Genomic DNA, 14,570 nt, shown 5'->3' on the forward strand with positions numbered 1-14,570 from the left:
AGAAGCAATCTTTCCTCTAAATGGAATCACAGTGTTAATGTCACTGTGGTCCTCAGAAAAGTAGAATAAGTACAAAGAGTAAGAGAAACTGTAAGAGAAGCCAAAAGACCAAGTGTCTATAGCACTTTTATAAGATCTAATTCCTTAAATGTTACATTTAGCACAATCTAGGCAATGGGTCAGGCAATTCTTTTAAATATTATACTACCAAAAACTCTGAATCTCCACAACAAACATTTAGCCAATCACCAAATTGTGTCCATTTTAACATCATAAATATTTCTCAAATCTTCTTCCCCTCTCTACCAACAACACTGCACTGGATCCAGCCTTTCATCGTCTTTAGCTTGGACATAATATTCCTCCAGCTGATCAATGCTAAAACTATCTTTCTAAAACACAAATAAATCCAATTTCATCACCCCAATCAACACCAGGTTAAAACCCTTCAACTGTTCCTGTTTTAGCAGGGCATAAAGGCTCTACCTGTGCATCCTCACTTCACACACATCCATCCCCTCACGTGTCCTACATTCCACTCACACTGTATTTCCATATAAGCCCCCAAAGTTATTATTCATCTTTAAAATGTAGAATCAAGTTACATGATATGTGCATAATTGCTTATTATTTTCTAGGAATACAAAGTATTAACTCAAAATTACTTCTTAATTACAAAAAAGGATATTATCGCAGAAAGAAGATCAGACAGAAAATACCTTCACTAAGTTAGCATCACCAATAATCATACAAATTGACGTCATGTGCCCCTGAGATGATCCAATGAGAAGGACACATCAACAACCACGTAGTATTCTTGGCCAAAAATGCTCAATCTAATCATAGAGAAATAATCAGACAGATGTAGATTATGGGACATTCTATAAAACAAATGGCCTAGGCTCTCAAAAATATCAATGTCATAAAAGGAAAAAAAAAAAAAAAAAAGAAAGAATGCAGTGAGGTTGTCATAGATTAAAGGACACTAAAGAGACAGGAAAAGACATGATCAACACAATGCATGATCCTTGATTATATCTGAAATGGGAAGGGAAAAAAAGCTATAAAGGACATTTAGAAGACAACTGGGGAAATGTGACTATGAACTGTATATTAAGTAACAGGTTTAGCCAGGATTAAATTTCTTGTGTGATAGCAGTATTGCGGTTATAAAGAAGAACGTCTTTAGTCTTACAAGGTAGACATGTAAGTATTTAAGAGTGAAGTGTCATGGTAGCAGAAATTTATTTTCAAATTGTTCAAGGAAAAAGTGCATGTTAATATAGAAGGAGCAAGAAATAAAGTAATGTTGCAAATAAATAATCAGTGAATCTAAAACATACATGAGTGTCTATTACACTACTCTTTCCATTTTTTTCTGCAGATTTTTAATTATTGAAAAGAGAACTGGAATTTGTCATTTGAAATTCACAGCATAAACATACCTGTTTAAAGTGATTAATTTTTCTTTTATTCTAATTCAGTTTAAAATATATATCTAAAATGTACGTTTAATACTCTATCTGGTTTCAAAACGATTTTTCAATGACTAGCTCTTTGTTTTCCTTCAAATTTTGGTACATAACAAAGAACTCTGTCACAAAATAAGAAAGTTTAAAGGTTTCACATGATATATATTATATAATCTTACATACAGCCCATATGCTTGAAAACAGAAATACCCACATGAATGACCCTGAGATTCCTGATCGCATCAGGAAAGCACATTAAATTTGCTCTGCATGTCTCCAGACCTGACCTCTCCTAAACGGCAATCATTTAAATCTAATTTTCTACCTGGTATTTCCACAAACTCAAGAGGTATAAGGTCCAACAAAACATCGCCTCCTCCACTCTACCCCCGCCAAATCAGTTCATACTCCAAAATGTTTCATCCATTATCTCCCAACAGTTCAGGTTCAAACCTCATTAGTTGCATTTATCCTTGCCTTCCTAAGGCTTATTTAACATCTCTAACTCTTCCTTGTAATTTCTATTATCACCTCCTTAGTCTAAGGCCCCTACAAAGTCAGACTCAGAATACTTCATTTGGCTCCTGTCTCTAATCTTTCCTGCCTCCTAATATCCAGATGTCACTATTTTCCCAATCTCATGAGCCAGAAACCTCTGAGTGGTCCCCCATTCTCTCCTCCTTCCAATTATCAACTACTGATGCAACTTAAATGTTTTTCAGACCTGGCCTCCTCTCTTTATACTAAGATATATATATATATATATGCACCAATGTCTTAGTGAAGAATATCAGTACCTCACCCCTAAACTACCACAGCACCATCTGTGGCATATAAGAAATATGTATTTGGTCTCTGGCCCTGGTTCCTAACATAGAGCTTCCAAAACTTTGTAATTTCCCAAGCGACATCAGAGCTAGGAGCATGTCTGTTCTAATATTTGGTCTTTGATTCCAATTTCTAACACAGAGCTCTTAAATTCCTTGGAATTTCCTGGGTGACAGGAACATCTTTTTATTCTAACAAGCCAACTTTTGGCAGGCCCCCTGGACAGAGAGGTAGTCTGAGGGCTAGTCATCAGAAAAACTAAGCCATGGTTAGAAACTTCATTTTTCAGCCCCACCCCATCCCTATCCGCCATGGGTAAAAGAGGGGCTGGAGACTGAGTTAATAATCAATCATGCCTACGTGATGGAGCCTCCATAAATATCCCTAAAGATAAAGTTCAAAAAGCTTGCAGGCTGGTGAACACATTGAGGTGCTTCAGGGTGGGACACTCAGACAGGGCTTGGAATCTCCATTTCCCTTCTCACACACCTCATCCTATATACCTCTTTATCTAGCTGTTCACCTGTATACTTTAGAATATCCTTTATAAGAAACTGGTAAACGTAAGTATATATTCCCCTGAGTCTTGCAAGCTGTTATAACAAATTATGAAACCAGAGAAGAGGGTGCTGGAAAACCCCGGTTTATAGCCAGTTGGTCACAAGTTTAGAAGACCCAGACTTGTGACTGTCAAGTGAAGTGAGAGCAGTGTTGTGAGACTGAGCCCTTAACCTGTGGGGTCTGCACTAACCATGGGTAATTACTGTCAGAATCAAGTTAAATACTAGGGTATCTAGTCAGTACATGGATATAATTAGAGAATTCGTTGGTATGGGAAAAATCCCCGCACATTTAGTGTCAGAAGTTAAGTGTTACAACCAGGTATGGTGGCTTATGCCTGCAATCCCAGCACTTTGGGAGGCCAAGGTGTGAGGATCACTTGAGCTCAGGAGTTTGAGACCAGCCTGGGCAACACAGAAAGACCTCTGCACTACTAAAAGCTTAAAAAATTATCCAGGCATGGAGGTGCACACCTGTAATCCCAGCTACTCAGGAGGCTGAAGCAGGGGGATCCCTTGAGCCCAGGAGATCAAGGCTGCAGTGAGCTATGACTGCACAACTGCACTCCAGCCTGGGCAACAGAACAAGACCCTGTATGGAAAACACATTTTATAATTAAAAAATATTTTTTTAAGTGAAGTGTTGAGAGTATAGAAAAAAATTTCTTTTTACTATCTTAAAGCAATTCCCTTAATATCAGACTTTCCCATTCAAACTGCCATTCTTACCACCATCAACATGAACATTCTATAAAATATAAGTATTTCCAAGGCAATCCTATGCTTTTCTAAAATCTCTCTAAAGACTCCTACTACAGTAAAAAGTTTAGTAGTTTTAAGATGGAATGCTGAAGACACACTGTTTATGACTTTAAGTCATGGTTTGACCACTTACTATGTACAACACTGGGAAGTTAATTATTCTAACTCTGTTTCTTACCTCTTTAGTGAAACGGTGCTAATAAGAACACATGGTTAGTTGTGAAATTAGAATAAAATGGTGTAAATGCCCCCATTTGAAAGTCAGAGATTGTCAAACTAGATAAAAATGCAAAATCAAACTACATGCTACCTACAAAAACTGCACTTCAAATATAAAAGCACATATAGTTTTAAAGTAACAGGACAAAAACCGTATATTGACATAAATCAAAGAAAAATTAGAATGGCTATATTACTATCAGACAGTGGATTCCAGAGTAAACACTATTACCAGTGGTAACAAAGGTCATTTTGTATGAATAAAGAGGGCAATTAAGATGACACTGATATCCTAAACATTTAGGCACCTAATAACACAGCTTAAATAAATGAAGCAAAAACTGACAAAAGTTAACTAGAAAACTGACCATTAAAGCCAGACTCAATACTCCTTCTCAAAAACCGATACAACAAGTAAGCAAAAAAAAATCACCAAGAACATAGCAGAGTCAAACAACACTATCAGCCAACACAATCTGATCAACACTGTTAGAACACTCCAACCGAGAAGAGTAGAATATACACTTGTTTTCAACTGTTCACAGAACATTTTCCAAGACAGACCATATTCTGGACCAAAAAATAAGTCTCAGTAAATACAAAGAATTCAGACAACACAAAAAGTATGTTCACTGAGTAAAATTACAGAGGAGAAGAGAGTAAAATTATAGAGGAGGGTAGAGTAAAATCACAGAGGAGGATAGAGCAAGATGGTGGAACAGAAGCCTACGCCATTCATCAACCCCCTCTGGAACACCAAATTTTAACAACTATGGACACAGAAAATCACCATTATAAGAAACAAAACTCAGGTGAACAATCACAGTATCAGGTTTTAACTTCATATTGCCAGAAGAGGCATTGAGGAGAATAGGGGAGTCTTAACTCACCAACACCAGCCCTCTCCCACACTCCCAGAAGCAGCCATGTGGCATGGAAAGAAAATCTGTACACTTTGAAGAAGGAGAACACAGCTATTGGAAAACAGTACATTAAACTCAGTGTTGCCTTGTCATAGCAGACAATGAAGACATGCTGGGCTCAGCTAACACGTGCACAGGGAGGGAGGATTTGGACCACACTAGCCAGAAGGGAATTGCCCATCATAGCAGTTGGAGCTTGAATTTCTTGGCAAGACTTGCCACCACAGGCTGAAGTGCTCTGGAGTCCTAGGTACATTTGAAAGGCAGCCTAGAACACAGGACTGTATTTCCTAGGCAACTCCTAGGGTGAGGCTGGGCTTAGAGCCAATGAACTAGGGTAGCACACAACCTAGGAAGACACCAGCTGGAATGGCTAAGGGGGTGTTTATGCCATCCCTTCCCCAACCCCAGGAAGTACAACTTGCAGCAACAAAAGTGTCTGCTTCCTTCTGCTTAAGGAGAGAAGTATAAAGAGTAAAGACATAAGATAAGCTAAGCCACCGAAGGATAAGGCACCAGCCGGAGCCGTGAGGTCCCCCATTCCAGGCCCTAGCTCCAAGACAACATATGTAGACACACCGTGGGCCAGAAAGGAACCCACTACCTTGAAGGTAAGGACTCATTTCTGGCAGGATTCATTACCTGCTGACCAAAGAACCAATGGGCCCTGAATAATCACCAGTGATACCCAGGGAGTATGCAGTGGGCCCTGGGCTCTGACATGTGCTGGATTCAGGGGTGACCCAGCACATTCCCAGCTGTGGTAGCTATGGTGAAAGACTCCTGTTTGAGAAAAGCAGAGGGAAAAGTGAAGGGAACATTGCATTGTGCTCTAGGTACCAGCTCAGCCACAGTGGAGAAGAGCAAAAAGCAGGCTCTTGGGGTCCCTGAGTCCACACCTGAGCTGGATAGCATTTCCAGATCTAATTCAAGAAGCCCACTGCACTGAAGGGCGAGCCCGTGGACCAGTGGTGGTATTGGTGGCCACAAGGAGAGGTTCCTCTGCCTGTCGAAAGGGGAGGGAAGAGTGGGAGAGACTGTATTATGGTTTGAGAGCCAACTTAGCCACAATAGAAGAAAACATCAGGTAAGTTGCTAAGGTTTTTGACTCCAATATCTGGCTCTCAGACAGCATCTCTGGATACCCCTGGAGACTGAGGAAAAACCTGCCATCCTGAAGGGAAGGGCCTTGGGTAAGGCCAGTGCTATGCTGGCTTCAGATCTGACCCAGAGCAATCCCAGGATGAAGGCCACAGAGGTGCTGGCATCATCACAGCCCTAATTCCATGTGTCTTAGCACTCCACTTGTTTGGGAGAAAGTAAGGAAAAAGAACAACAATGTCTGCCTAGTAATCCCGAGAATTCTTCCAGATCTTATCCAAGGCTGCCAAGGCAGTACCTCTAACAAGTCTCCAAGAACCACATCATTGTTGGGCTTGGGGCCCAAGTCCCTTCAAATAGCTGGAAAGCCTTTCCAAGAAAGACAGGCATAAATAAGCTCAGACTCTGAAGACGACAATAAATACCTAACTGTTTAAAGCCCAGACACCAACAAATATCTACAAGGATCAACACCATTGGAAAAAACATGACCTAACCAAATAAAGTACAAGGGATCAATCCTGGAAAAACAGAGATTTATGACCTTTCAGGCAGAGAACTCAAAAAAATTCAAGGCAACACAGAAAGGGAACTCAGAATTCTTATCAAAGAGATCAAAATTAAAAAGAATCAAGCAGATATTCCAGAGTTTAAAAATGCAACCGATAGCCAGGGTGCAGTGGCTCACACCTATAATTCCAGCACTTTGGGAGGTTGAATCAAAGTGATCACTTCAGGTGGGTGAATCACCTGAAGTCAGGAGTTCGAGACCAGCCTGACCAACATGGAGACACCCTGTCTCTACTAAAAATACAAAATTAGCTGGGCGTGGTGGCACATGCCTGTAATCCTAGCTAATCAGGAGGCTGAGGCAGGAGAATCACTTGAATCTGGGAGGTGGAGGTTGCGGTGAACTGAGATCACGCCATTGCACTCCAGACTGGGCAACAAGAGCAAAACTCTGTCACAAAAACAAAAACAAAAACAAACAAACAAAAAAAAATGCAGCTGACATGATGCAGAATACACCAAAGTCTCTTAACAACAGAACTGATCTAGAAGAAAGAATTAGTGAGCTTGAAGACAGGCTATTTGAAGTTACAGAGTTAGAAAATACAAAAGAAAAACAAATTAAAAAGCAATGAAGCACACCAAAAACATCTAGAAAATAGCCTCAAAAGGGCAAATCTAAGACTTACTGGCCTTAATGAGAAGGCAGAAAACGAGATAACAGTAGAACGTTTATTCAAAGGGATAATAACAGAGAATTTCCCAAACCAGAAAGATATCAATATTCAAATACAAGAAAGTTATAGAACACCAAGCAGATTTAACCCTATGAAGACTACCTAAAAGCATTTAAGAATCAAATTTCCAAGGTCAAAGATAAAAAAATCCTAAAAACGGCCAGGAAAAAGAAAGAAATAACATACAATGGAGCTCCAATACAACTGGCAGCAGATTTTTGTATTTTTGTTTGTTTTGTTTTGAGACAGAGTCTTGCTCTGTGAGCTAGACTGGGGTGCAGTGGCACAATCTCAGCTCACTGCAATCTCCACCTCCCAGGTTCAAGCAATTATCCTGCCTCAGCCTCCAAGTAGCTGGGATTACAGGCATGCGCCACCATACCCAGCTAATTGGCAGCAGACTTTTCAGTGGAAACCTTACAGGCAAGGAGAGTGTGGCAAGACGTATTTTAAGTGCTGAAGGAAGAAAACTTTCACCTAGAATAGTATATCTGGTGAAAATATCCTTTAAGTATGAAGGAGACCTTCCCAGACCAAAAGCTGAGAGGCTTCATCAACACCAGACTTGTTCTACAAGAAATGCTAAAGGGAGTTCTTCAATCTGAAAGAAAAGGATATTAATGAAAGAAGAAATCATCTGAAGGTATAAAACTCACTGGTAATGGTAAGCATACAGGAAAAATACAGAAGAGTATAACAGTACCTTTGGTGTATAAACTACTCTTAACTAAAGTAGAAAGACTAAATAATGAACCAATCAAAAACAATAGCTACAACGACTTTTCAAGAAATAGTGTAATAAGACATAAAGAGAAACAACAATAAGTTTAAAAGCTGGGAGGGGATAAAGTTAAAGTGTAGAGTTTTTATTAGTTTTCTTTTTGCATGTTTGTTTATGCAATTGTGTTAAGCTGTTATCAGTTTAAAATAATGGGTTATAAGATAGCATTTGCACTGGCACAGTGTGTCATATCTGTAATCCCAGTACTCTGAAAGGCCGAGGCAGGTGGATTGCTTGAGGTCAAGAGTTTGAGACCAGCCTTGCCATCATGGTGAAACCCCATCTCTACTAAAAATACAAAAATTAGCCAGGCATGGTGGTGCACATGTAATCCCAGCTACTCAGGAGGCTGACGTACAAGAATCACTTGAACCTAGGAGGCAGAGATTGCAGTGAGCCAAAATCACACAAATGCACTCCAGCCTGGGAGACAGACCAATACTCTGTCTCAAAAACTAAAAAACAAAATTAAAAATTTTAATTTAAAAAAGATAGTATTTGCAAACTTCATAACCTCAAATCAAAAAACATACAACAGATTCGCAAAAAATAAAAAGCAAGAAATTAAAGCATACCACCACAGAAAATCACCCTCACTACAAGGAAGATAGGAAGAAAGGAAAGAAGGAAGAAAAGACCAAAACCACCAGAAAACAAGTAACAAAATGGCAGGACAAAGTTCCTACTTAGCAATACTAACATTGAATGTAAATGAACTAAACTCCCCAATCAAAAGACACAGAGTGGCTGAATTGAGGAAAAAACAAGATCCAATAATCTGTTGTTTACAAGAAATAAACCCCACCTATGAAGATACACACAGAGGGAAAAGAGAGGGATGGAAAAACATATTACATGGCAACGGAAACCAAAAAGGAGCAGATATAGCTATACTCATATCAGAAAAAGTAGTGCAGATTTCAAGGCAAAAACTACTAAGGAAAGACCAAAAAAAAGGTCATTATATCATGACCATAAGGGGGTCAATTCAGTAAGAGAATATAACAATTGTAAATATATATGCAACCAACACTGGAGCACCCAGATACATAAAGCAAATATTATTAAAGCTAAAGAGAAATATAGACCCCAATACAGGAACAACTGGAGACTTCAATACCCCACTTTCAGCATTGCACTGATCTCCCAGAAAGCAAATAAACAAAGAAACATCAGAGTTATTCTGCACTATAGACAAAATGGATCTGATAGATATTCACACATTTCATCCAATGGCTGCAAAATACACATTTTTCTCCTCAGCACATGGGTCATTCTCAAGGACAGACCAAATGTTAGGTCACAAAACAAGTCTTAAAACATTTTATGTAAAAAAAGAAAACCTGAAATAGCATCAAGCATCTTCACTGACCACGATGGAATAAAACTACAAATCAATAACAACAGGAATTTTGGAAACTAAACAAACACATGATAATTAAACAATATGCTCCTGAATGACCAGTTCAATGAAGAAATTAAGAAGGGAATTGAAAAATTCCTTGAAACAAATGATAAACCAAAGCATATGAATATAGCAAAAGCAGCACTCAGAGGGAAGCTGATAGCTACAAGTACCTACATCAACAAAGTGAAAAAATTTCAAACAAATAATCTAACAATGCACCTTAAAGAGCTAGAAAAACAAGAGAAAATCTTGTTTTTCTCCAAGATTTTCAAGAGAAAATTCTAGACAAATACAACCTACCAAGATTGAACCATGAAGAAATACAAAACCTGAGCAGACCAATAATAAGTGAGGAGATCAAAGCAGCAATGAAAAGTTTCCCAGTAAAGAAAAGGCTGGGACCCAATGGCTTCACTGCTGAATTATACCAAATATTTAAAGTGGAACTAATACCAATCCTACTCAAACTATTCTGCAAAATAGAGGAGGAGGGAATGCTTCCAAATTTATTCCATGGGGCCAGTATTACCCTGATACCAAAAACCAGATAAACACATATCAAAAAAATAGAGAAAAAGGAAAAAAACATACAGGCCAATATCTCTAATGAATATTGATGCAAAAATCCTCAACAAAATACTAGCAAATATAATTCAACAATACATTTAAAAGATCATTCATCATGACCAAGTGGGATTTATCACAGGGACGCAAGGAAGGTTCAACACACACAAACCAGTCAATATGATTGATAAGAATGATGGACAAAAAACATACTCATTTCAATTGATGCCAAAAAAGCACCTAATAAAGTTCAACATCACTTTGGGATAAAAACCCTCAAATAACTAGCTATAAAAGGAACATGCCTCAACATTAAAAAAAAAAAAAAGCCATTATGACAGACCCACAACTAGTATCATAATAAATGGGGGAAAACTGAAAGCCTTTCCTCTCAAATCTGTAACAGAATAAAGATGCCCATTTTCACCACCGTTATTCAACACAGTACTGGAAGTACCAGCTAGAGCAATTAAGAGAAAAGAAATAGAGGGCATACAAATTGGAAAAGAAGTCAAATTATCATTGTTTCCAGATGATAAGATCTTACATTTTTAACAAGCAAAAGACTCCAACAAAAAAACTATTAGAACAGATAGAATACACAATAAACATACTAAATCAATAGTATTTCTATATGTCAACAATGAACAATCTGATAAAGAAATCAATAAAGTAATTCCATTTATAATAGCCTCAAGTAAAATTAAATACCTAGGAATTAACTCAATCAAAGAGCTGTCTACAATGAAAATTCTAAAACACTGATGAAAGAAACTGAAGAGGACATGAAAAACTAAATTGGAAAAAGCAGACTCAATGCAATCCCTATCAAAATATCAATGATATTCTTCACAGAAATAGAAAAAACAATCCTAAAATTTATATGGTAACAAAAAAGACCCAGAATATCCAAAGCTATCCCAAGCAAAAAGAACATAACTGGAGGGACCACATTAACTGACTTCAAATTACACTACAGAGCTACCGTAACCAAAACAGCATGGTACTGGCATAAAAACAGACGCACAGACCAATGGAACAGAATAGAGAATCCAGAAACAAATCCACACACCTACAGTGAACTCATTTTCAACAATGGTGTAAAGAACATACACTGGGGAAAAGACAATCTCTTCAATAAATGGTACTGGGAAACTGGATATCCACATGCAGAAAAATGAACCTAGATCCCTATCTCTTGCCATATACAAAAAAAAAAATCAAATCAAAATGGATTAAAGACTTAAACAGCAAACAGGATATGAAAAGGTGCTCAACATCACTGATCATCAGAGAAATGCAAATCAAAACTATACTGAGATATCATCTTGATCAAGTTAAAATGGCTTTTATCCAAAAGTCCAGCAATAATAAACGCTGGCAAGGATGTGGAAAAAAGGGAACCCTCATATGTTGTTGGTAGGAATGTAAATTGGTACAACCGCTATGGAGAACAGTTTGGAGGCTCCTCAAAAAACTAAAACTAGAACTATCATAAAATTTAGCAATCCCACTGCTAGGTATATTCCCAAAAGAAAAGAAATCAGTATATTAAAGAGGTATCTGCATTCCCATATTTGTTAGGAGTGCTTACAATAGCTAAGATTTAGAATCAAACTAAGTGTCCATCAACAGATGAATGGATACAGAGTGGTATTTATACACAATGGAGTACTATTCAGCCATAAAAAAGAATGAGAGCCTGTCATCTGTAACAACATGGATAGAATTAGAGGTCACTATGAAAGTGAAATAAGCCAGGCACGGAAAGACAAACATCGCATGTTCTCACTATTTTTGGGCTCTAAAAATCAAAACAATTGAATTAACAGAGACAGAGAAAAGAAAGATGGTTACCAGAGACTGGCAAACATAGCAGGGAGGTTGAGGGGATGAGACGATGGTTAATAGGTACCAAAAAAAACAGAATGAATAAGACTTAGTATTTGACAGTACAAAGACAGATGATTACAACAAGCAATGAGAAAATTTTGTGGGAAAATGGAAATGTTTGTTCTTTTTTTCACAGAGACATTTTAGTATATGCAACGTACCAAATGCATTGCATGCACTGCATGTACCAATCTCATGTACCTCATAAATGTATATACCTACCATGTACCCACAAAAGTTACAAATAATTTTTCAATTAAAAAAGAGACATAGAACATTATTATTGGTAAAAGGGTCAATTCGTCAAGAAGATAAAACAAATTATAAACAGATGCACCAAACACAGAATAAAGAACTCTCAGAACTGAACAATAAGAAAACAAACAACCCAATAAAAAATAATGGGTGGCTGGGCTTGGTGGCTCATACCTGTAATCCCAGCACTTTGGGAGGCCAAGGCAGGTGGATCACAGGGTCAGGAGATCGAGACCATCCTGGCCAACAAGGTGCAACTCCATCTCTACTAAAAATACAAAAATTAGCTGGGCGTGGTGGCATGCACCTGTAGTACCAGCTATTCAGGAGGCTGAGGCAGGAGAATCACTTGAGCTCAGAGGGCGGAGGTTGCAGTGAGTGGAGATCATACCACTGTACTCCAGCCTGATGACACAGCGAGACTCCGTCTCAAAAAAAAAAAAAAAAAGAAAAAAGTTAAACGTGCATCTGCTCTATGTTCCTGGCACTCTTAAGTTGTTACCAAAGAAACAGAAAATAAAATAGAGAAAGAGAAAAGGTAATATATGTCTGATATGGTTTGGGTCTGACCCAAATTTCATGTTCAACTGTAATCCCCAATGTTGAAGGTGGGACCTGGTGATTGGATCATGGGGGTGGATTTCTCATGAATGGTTTAGCGCCATCCCTTGGTACTGTCCTCACAATAGAGAGTTCTCATAAGATCTGGTAATTTAAAAGTGTGTGGGATCCCCCCCACCCCCACCTTGCTCCTGCTTTTACCGTACAACATAACTTTTACTTTCACCATGACTGGAAGCATCCTGAGATTCACCAAAAGCAGATGCTGTTATGCTTCCTGTAGAGCCTGCAGAACCAAGAGCTACCTAAACCTCTTTCCTTATAAATTAGCCAGTCTCAGGTATTTATAGAAATGCAAGAATGGACTAATACAATGTCTATATGAAGACTTGCATACAGGTGTTCAAATTAGCTTTATTATAACAGCAAAAACCTAAAAACAATCAAAATATCCATCAACAGATGAATGTCCAAAAAAAAAAGTATGCTATATCCAAATAATGAACTACTCCTCAATAATAAAAAGGAAGAAATACTGACACACATAAAACATGAGCAAACTCAAAATAACAATGCCAAGTGAAAATAGTCTGGTAGGAGTACATACCACTATATTACATTTATATACAGTTTTAGAAACTTCAAACTAATTTATAGTCACAGAAACTGATCAGTAGCTATGGGTGGTCCCAGGTGCAAAGAGAGATGATTACAACAAGGAACAAGAAAATTTTGTGGGACCCTGGAAATGTTTGTTCTTTTTTTTCTCACATAGATATAAAGCAGAAACAGTACTTTTGGCATGGGTTAAACTATGAAAGAAATCAGTCTGCATTGCTTCAAGAAAAGGTTCTCCCATTGTTTTAGTATATTCTCATGACTCTTTGCTACATTTCCCTTCTACCATCCTCACTCTCTTATCCTATACTGTGTACAGTGGAAGTCCACTGCAAATGTACACAGTAAGAAAATGATTATTTCATCATGCCTGAAAATGATGTATTCAAGAGGCACACCCTACAGCTCAATATCTCTGCTCTAGCCCGATACTCATCAAATTGATGAAATCCCCTCATATAACAATCCCTACATACAATCAACCAAATTTAAGATGTAGAACGTTTTATAGGACAAATGACTCTATTTCTCCAGCAAATCAATGTCATAGGAAAAGAGGGGATGGGGATAAAGGGAGTGCTAGTATTAATAAATAAGAGAGACCAAAGAGACATGGCAACCACTGTAACACATGATCCTTGTTTGGACCCTATTTGAACAAACCAAATGAAAAAGACATCTCTAAGTCTAATAAAGAAAAGATGGATACAGACCATGTATTACATAATATTTGGGCTTATTAATCTACTCATAATGACAGCAAAGTGGGCAATTTTTTAAAGGTCCTTATCAGTTACGAATGCACACCAAAGCACTTATGAGTGAACAGTTCTTTTAAAAACTTTAGTAGAAAAAACTGAGTAGAAGGTGGTAAATAAATTTATCCTGGCAAAATATTGATAACGTTGAAGTTCAACTTTGGTGTCTATTTCAAATTTTTCATATAAACTAAAAGTAAGATCTTAAGAAGATGTTGGTGGGTTTCATAATGAATGTTATGAGACAAAGCTCCTAACAGCATAATATGTACCTCATTTGTTTTCAGTGCAGGAAGAGTGCCTGTCACATAGTAAATACTCAGCAGATGTTTTACTAAGGGGTTGTTTTAGTCCTATATGTGACTAATAAACAATGATATAATTATTTGGGCACCTCCATCATCAACATAATGCTAAAGAACTTACAAATTGTCGCTCCATTATACCACTTTATGAGGTATTACATCACTCCATTTACAGATAAGAAAACTGAAACTTTAAATTAGTTGCTCAAGGCAACACAAGCTGGGCAATGAAGGGCAAAGATCAAGCTGGGCAATGAAGGGCAAAGATCAAGCTGGGCAACTCTAGCAAAGTTATTTTTTTAGACTACTTGGCTT

At 37.8% G+C, this 14,570-nt stretch overlaps 1 protein-coding gene across 25 annotated transcripts in view; it reads right to left on the reverse strand.

Annotated features, from left to right (window-relative positions):
* The window catches only part of STAU2 (staufen double-stranded RNA binding protein 2), a 342,658-nt gene that overhangs the window by 285,815 nt on the left and 42,273 nt on the right, over positions 1-14,570 (reverse strand). The gene's annotated exons all lie outside the window — the stretch shown is intronic.

The sequence above is a fragment of the Sapajus apella genome, unplaced genomic scaffold, assembly GCF_009761245.1.
Source record: "Sapajus apella isolate SASKATOON/1434 unplaced genomic scaffold, GSC_monkey_1.0 scaffold222, whole genome shotgun sequence".
NCBI classification, from domain to species: Eukaryota; Metazoa; Chordata; class Mammalia; order Primates; family Cebidae; genus Sapajus; species Sapajus apella.